The sequence below is a fragment of the Mandrillus leucophaeus genome, unplaced genomic scaffold (assembly GCF_000951045.1).
Source record: "Mandrillus leucophaeus isolate KB7577 unplaced genomic scaffold, Mleu.le_1.0 Scaffold395, whole genome shotgun sequence".
Classification (NCBI taxonomy): Eukaryota; Metazoa; Chordata; class Mammalia; order Primates; family Cercopithecidae; genus Mandrillus; species Mandrillus leucophaeus.
The window spans coordinates 2899899-2906682 of record NW_012104198.1 but is presented as its reverse complement, the minus strand read 5'-3'; the positions used below and the strand labels follow the sequence as shown (position 1 = coordinate 2906682).

At 44.7% G+C, this 6784-nt stretch overlaps 2 pseudogenes; one reads left to right on the top strand and one right to left on the bottom strand.

Annotated features, from left to right (window-relative positions):
- LOC105547740 overlaps positions 1-4491 on the bottom strand; it is a 19924-nt pseudogene extending 15433 nt beyond the window's left edge.
- Positions 4492-6393: 1902 nt separating this feature from the next.
- The window catches only part of LOC105547757, a 2380-nt pseudogene continuing 1989 nt past the window's right edge, over positions 6394-6784 (top strand).

The following is a 6784-nucleotide window of genomic DNA, read 5'->3' as shown; positions in this document are numbered from 1 at the left end:
TGACTGTACATTTCTCAAAACTCATCTAACCCTACATTTTTTTTTTTTTTTTTTTTTTTTTTTTTTTTTTTTGAGACACAGTCTTACTCTCTTGCCAGGCTGGAGTGCACTAGCGCCATCTTGGGCTCACTGAAACATGCAACCCTGCATTCAAGCAATTATCCTCCCTCAGCCTCCAGAGTATCTGGGACTACAGACAGGCGCTACCACGCCCTGCTACATTTTGTGTTTTTACTAGAGATGAGGTTTCACCATGTTGGCCAGGATGGTCTCGATCACTTGACCTCGTGAACTGCCCGCCTCGGCCTCCTAAAGTGCTGGGATTACATTCGTGAGCCACCGCGCCCAGTCCTTAAGCTACTTGTTATTCAGCTCCCTCACTTATGAAATAGAGAACAATACATATAAAATAGGCTAAGGGAAAGTCCTCTCTGAGATGTACACACTGTTTAAATGTAGTAATAATAGCAATTAACACCTTTCTGGAGGAATGTGATCCTCCACATTCCTTTACCCTCTAAACCAGAGTTGAATCTGCACTTGTGGGATCACTCATTCAAGGGCCTCTGAGGGATCCCCTGGGCTGGGACTGGGGCTTCCCGGATGCCCCAGGTGCAGACAGGGCCCTCAAAGAGCTCACATAGGGAAGGGTCAACAGTCAAAGGGACTCTTAGGCCATGTGAGTGGCCCCAGTTACAGAGCAGAGGTCAGCTGGTCCTTCCTGTTGCGAGAGTGAGTGTCTAAACAGAAGCACCAGCAGGCCCTATGGGGTAAAGCCCTAGTGAGCAACATCTAAATCTCATAAGCAAATGCAAACGTGAATGAGCTTTAAATGGCTTGGAGCACTGAATTAGACTACCACTGCCACTGCGCCTCAGGAACATTCTTTAACATCTCTGTACCCCGATAGCCTCATTTTATTATTATGTTGCTGATAACTATGATCTGTAACATGAACTATGATTCTTTACTTCCAATGCATGGACCAGAAATCTGGAGCTCAGAGAACTTAGAAGATTTGCGCCAATTCACATGGCTATTATATGGATGACAATCGAAGTGTGTGACTCTTTATTATTTGGAGATAATAATAGAAACAATGTCATAGAGGTCTCCTTAAAGATTAAATAAATTAATCTATGTGAACTGCTTAAAATAGCATCTGGCATCACTATGAAAACAAAAGAAGTATTAAGGATCACAACTCTTAGTATTATCAAGCTGTCGATGCTACATCAGGTGTTGTGATAGACATGGGGAGGAGGAGGCAGTGAGGGCATTTTTTACATTCTCCCACTGTTACCAGTGTTCACATCCGTGAAGGGACAAAGGTTCTCTGGTACTTTAGATTTGAGAGATACTCACCTTCGGGAAGATTCCCTGGAGCATGCTGAAAGTTGAAAGCTGAGGACGTTCAACTGAAAGAGAATACATCAGAATTTTTCTTTGTTGGTAAAGATTTCCAAACTCTACAGAGACTTCTGTCACATCAGGGTATTTTGCAGCGGAGGGTTATGAGTCCACTCATTACTGAGGAGTTATTTGAGATTTGCTTCTGAATTATGTTTAGTCATGGTTGGTGCATTTATCTGTGGCATCAATTCAGAATTATCCATCTCATTTTTTATCACGTGGGAACTAAACCCCACCACAGTCTCATCTTATTCCATTATATATATTTTACTTTTTCCCAAACAATTAAATTGATTGGTTGGGAACTTGAACTGTATCCACTTAAGATGTACAACAACTAAAAATCACTGTACACTTCAAATGGGTGAATCTTATGGTATGTCAGTTAAGCTGTTAAATGTGTGATGAACCATGGATGATTTAGTCCAGTGGCTCTGAAATATTTTCAGTATAAAGACACTCCTTTAATGTCAAAAACTTGGCAGATACTCAAGCACTGGATTTTCACATCTCTTATAGTGATTGTGGGGGATTGTAGAATCTGGCCTGTGTAGATGGGGAGTAATAGGTCTATTGGAGGCAGTTTGGACATTCTGACCTTGTCTTATAATTGTAGCAAGTAAACACATATGTCCCCTTAATAGTCCTGAAATGCACAAAGATCTCTATGCAAGAACCTGTCTTTTTTCACCCTATGTTATCTCTGCTCACTGAGAAGTGGGAAAGCTCTCTGTGTGTTGGATGAGGGATCACTCTTTCAAACTCTCTTCCAAGCTCACCATGGAGAATTAGGGTTGTTTGGGAATGAGAAGACTGTTTGGTTTTGATAAAATACAGAAAAACAGCGATCTTTATTACATAGTGTGTTCATCACCCTCACTCCTAAGATACCTATCCAATCTACATGCTGTTAATGAAACAAACTCTGGAAGTTTTTGGCAGATCTACAGTTTTAACATTTTCTTTCTTTTTTTTTTTTTTTTCACTTGTAACATTTTCTTAACTGCCCTTTCATTCATTAACAGTGCTTAGGAAGAACAACATGTCCTTTAAAAAGGAAATATTTCAAACACACAGAAAAGTATAGGAAATAATATTGAGTCCAGTCGGATCTCAACATTATCCCACAGATATATTAGGTCTGATTTATTTATTCAAAATATTAGAAATACTACAAACAGGCCAGGCGTGGTAGCTCATACTTGTAATCCCAGCACTTTGGGAGGCTGAGGCGGGTGGATCACCTGAGGTCAAGAAGTTAGACCAGCCTGGCCAACAAGGTGAAACCCCATCTCTACCAAAAATAAAAAAATTAGCTGGGTATGGGGGCGGGTGCCTGTAACACAAGCTACTCGGGAGGCCGAGGCAGGAGAATCACTTGAATCCGGGAGGTGAAATTTGGAGTGAGCTGAGATTGCTTTATTGCACTCCAGCCTGGGCGACAAGAGCGAAACTCCATCTCAAAAACAAACAAAACACACTATCAACAAGTCACGGCTGAAGCTGTCTGTGCAGCACTCACCAATCCCTGCCCTCCCTCCCTCCTCCACTTACAGTCAGTCACCTTAATTTGATGGCTTTTTATTCACATTCATGTTTGTATACATTTACCATTTACTTATTATCCACAAAAATATGTATTCTTGTTTTACATGTTTTAAAATTTTATATGAATGGCCTCTATAGTTAACTTTCTGCATGCGATTTTTTTTCACTCAGCACTTGTGTGTGTGTGAGGGAACAAATGCCTGAGGATCTTTCCCAGGTCGCTGAGCTGAAAAGCAGTTGGGCTTCAGGAGACCCTTTCCAGCCCCTTCCCATCTACTCACCCTGATTCCCGCGGTTATGGTCATTATCAAAATCATTCCCCTGGAAGTCTGTGGCCCGTTTATTATGCATGAAAGGTGGGAGGGTGACCCTGAAACCTAGAAAGAAGCAAAATGTTTATTACTTAAGGGACAAGCTTAGGCCTGGTATGGTGGTTCATGTCTGTAGTACCAGCACTTTGGGAGGCTGAGGCGGGAGGATTGCTTGAGGCCAGGAATTCAAGGCTGCAGTGAGCTATGATAGCACTACTGCACTCTAGCCTAGGTGACAGACTGAGACTCTGACTCAAAAAGAGAGAGAGAGACAAGCTGAGAGAAGGTAGGCTGGGTGTGTCTGGGGTGGGGGTTGGGGGTTTCCAGGATGCCACAGAGACAGTTGGGCTCATCAGAAAAGATGCCTATGGGAGAGAAACATGCAGGATCCAGATATGAGCTCCACTGTGGCCAGTTCCTGCCCTCAGCCCTGACAGGATACGGAAGAGCAGAACACCTAGAAGCTGCCTTGTGATTTTTCCCTGCACAAAAGGAAGATGTGGAGTACTTTCTGCAGCCTAAGAAGTAGCCGAAGCAGGAAAAGGGATGCTCATGTGTCCCTAGTCTTATCTGTACCTAGAACTTTCTGCTACCTAGTTTAGTCATGGCCTCATACTTTCTCTTCATATACACATAGATGATTTTCTCCGAGTATTTCATCTTTTCCCATTCTTTCTTAGAGAAGCATTTGGCAATATCATCAAAAGCCTAGAAAAAAAAAAAGAAAAAGAAATTTTGGCAGTGACTCAGCTAGGCATGTCTACCATTCAGCTGGAGCCGCTTCCTGTGTGCTGGATCTGGGAAGTGGGGATGATAATCCGTCCTTGGTTGATGCCATGGCTAACTGAGACAACATCGGAGACCTACCCTAGCTTCTCCCCTGCCACACAGCAGGGCTTTAATGTTGCTGGCTGGCTCTTGTCCCACCTTGTAGAATGGACTGAGAGTCACCAAATGTAGTGCAAGGTCACAGACTTGTCTCCAGGGATGCTAGGTGATGACAGAGCAAGGGTGGGAGGCTCCCAAGGGTCCAGATCTCCCCCAAGACCCTGCTCCTGGTCCCCAGTATATCTGTCCTTCCCTCCTCAGAAACCTGCTCACCCCACACTGTCCCCTGGGCCACTACTGTACCCTCTCCAGGTCACCTCACCTTTTGTATCTTCTCTGGTATTTGAGCACCAACATTAGGTCTCCTTGCAAAGGCGTCATCGCTGTTCATGGCACTGGGAGTAGTCTGACCTGCAAGAGAAACTGCCTGAGACTTTCCAGGTGCAAGACCTTTGGTCCTGTGGAGGGAAAAATCAGTGACGGCTGGCCACACTCAGTCACCTGGAATCAGGTGCTGCATTTCTCCATCAGGGGCTTATCTGTCCCTGAGTAAGGACATGGGGAGAAATCAGATGACAACAGGGAACCAGCGATCTCTGGGAGAAATATTGATTGGGGATAGCAGGTTTCCTTAGGGCAAAGCAGCCTTGAGTCTTTGAGAGGGGTTTAGCTAATGTTGTCAGTACTTTCCCTGGGGCTAGGCTTACCTAGACCCTTCTTGGGGAGGCAGGGATGTGACTGTGTAATTGTATTGAGTGGGGACATTCTGACACCCCCACTGAATAAATAAAGGAAGGGAAGTGAGTCCCAGAGATTACATGGTCTCTCTGGTGATGGATCTGATCAGGCAGAGGGATGGGGGGTTCTGTTCTGTTGAAGAGAAATGAGCATCACTAATATGAACTGGTTCAGAGGTTATTACTGGGTGATTTGTAAATTATAAGAAGGAAGAGAGCTAGAACTTCTGAGACTACAAGAGCCCACCAACACTTAGAGAGAATGTGGGGCGTTTCAAGATGCAGCACTCAGCCAGGGGCAGTGGCTCACGCCTGTAATCCCATTTCATTGGGAGACCGAGGCATGCAGATCGCTTCAGCCCGGGGGTCGAGGCCAGGCTGGGAAAAATAGCAAAACCCCGTGTCTACAAAAAATACAAAAAATTAGCTGGGGGTGGTGGAGCAGGCCTGTACCATCCCAGCACTTTGGGAGGCCAAGGTGGGCAAATTGCTTGAGCCCAGGAGCTTGAGACTAGCCTAGTCAACATGGCGAAACCATGTCTACTAAAAAACCCAAACAAAAAAAAACCTTAGCAGAAGCCAGGTGGTGTGCACCTGTAGTCTCAAGGCCTAGGTGAGACGATCACTTGAGCCCGGGAGGAAAGATTTCAGTGAGGTTTCTTTTTTTTTTTTTTTTTTGGAGACAAGGAGACAAGGTCTTGCTCTGTTGCCCAGGCTGGAGTGCAGTGGTGTGATCTTGGTTCACTGCAACCGCTGCCTCGTGGGTTCAAGCAATCCACCAGCTGTGGCCTCCAAAAGTGCAGGGATTACAAGCGTGAGCCACCACGCCCGGCCCAAGTTTCTTAAGTTATTACAGGGTTTCCAGGAAAAATCCCATACCTGAAAAAGTTAGAAACTGACAGAAAGGATTTGAGATGGCGACCTGCCTCATACACACTCCTTATTAAAACTAGATAACAAATGCATCTTGGAGGAGGGGAGGGGTAGGAAGAATGGAAAAAGAAAATCAGCGAATGCTTACTCAAATTTTGGAAGAATCGAAAGAGAATATCAGAGCATGCGTACTCTGCGGAAGAACAGAAACAGAAAGACAGAGCATGCACACTCTGAATTTAGTAGCCAATCCCTGGGGATGCTTTAGGTGGGAAAATCAGAGTCTCCACCCTAACTTTGAGAAGATTCTGTCCCTGGAGGCTGGACTAATAGAAGCCACATCAGCTTCTCTTGTTCCACCTACACTTCTGACTTCTGATTGGCCAGATGGAGTTCACTAACTGCCCTGATTCGTTCATCATCCTTGGGCAGTGACATTGCAGAATATTGTCTCCTCCTCCAGCCACACTTTGTTGCCACTGAGACAAAGTGGGTGGTCCTCAGGTGCCGTCAGAAGATTTTGATCTCTCTGAAGACTGTCCCTGGATCTTGGGTTAAAAATCTATATTCTTGTTTGAACAGAGAGAAGAAAAAAATTGTCGGATCTGTGATTTTTCTACTTGTAAGACACAATGTTTTCCAAACTAGCACATTTGCAGAGAGCTTTGCTGTACTTAGTCGTGATGTTCATTCTTCAGTGGCTTCTATATCTGTTGCAACGGAAAAAGTCAGTCCAAAGCCCTCCAACCTCTGATTACATTTTTGAAAGGGAATCTAGGTGTGGTGTGCAAAATTACCATCCTTTACCTGTAGCCCTGGAGAGAGGAAATTGTACTTACTTGTGTGATGTGATTGTGGTATTGGTTACATCCGCCTTGGCCAATCCTCCTTCTTCGTTCTCGGGACTACAGGCGTGAACCACCCCACCCCCACTAATATTTTTTGTTTTTTTATTTTTTAATAGAGACCGTTTCCCTATGTTGGCCAGGCTGGCCTCAACGTCCTGGGCTCAAGGGATCCTCCCACCGCAGCCTTGAGACTACAGGCATGCACCACCCTGCCCATGCTTTTTTT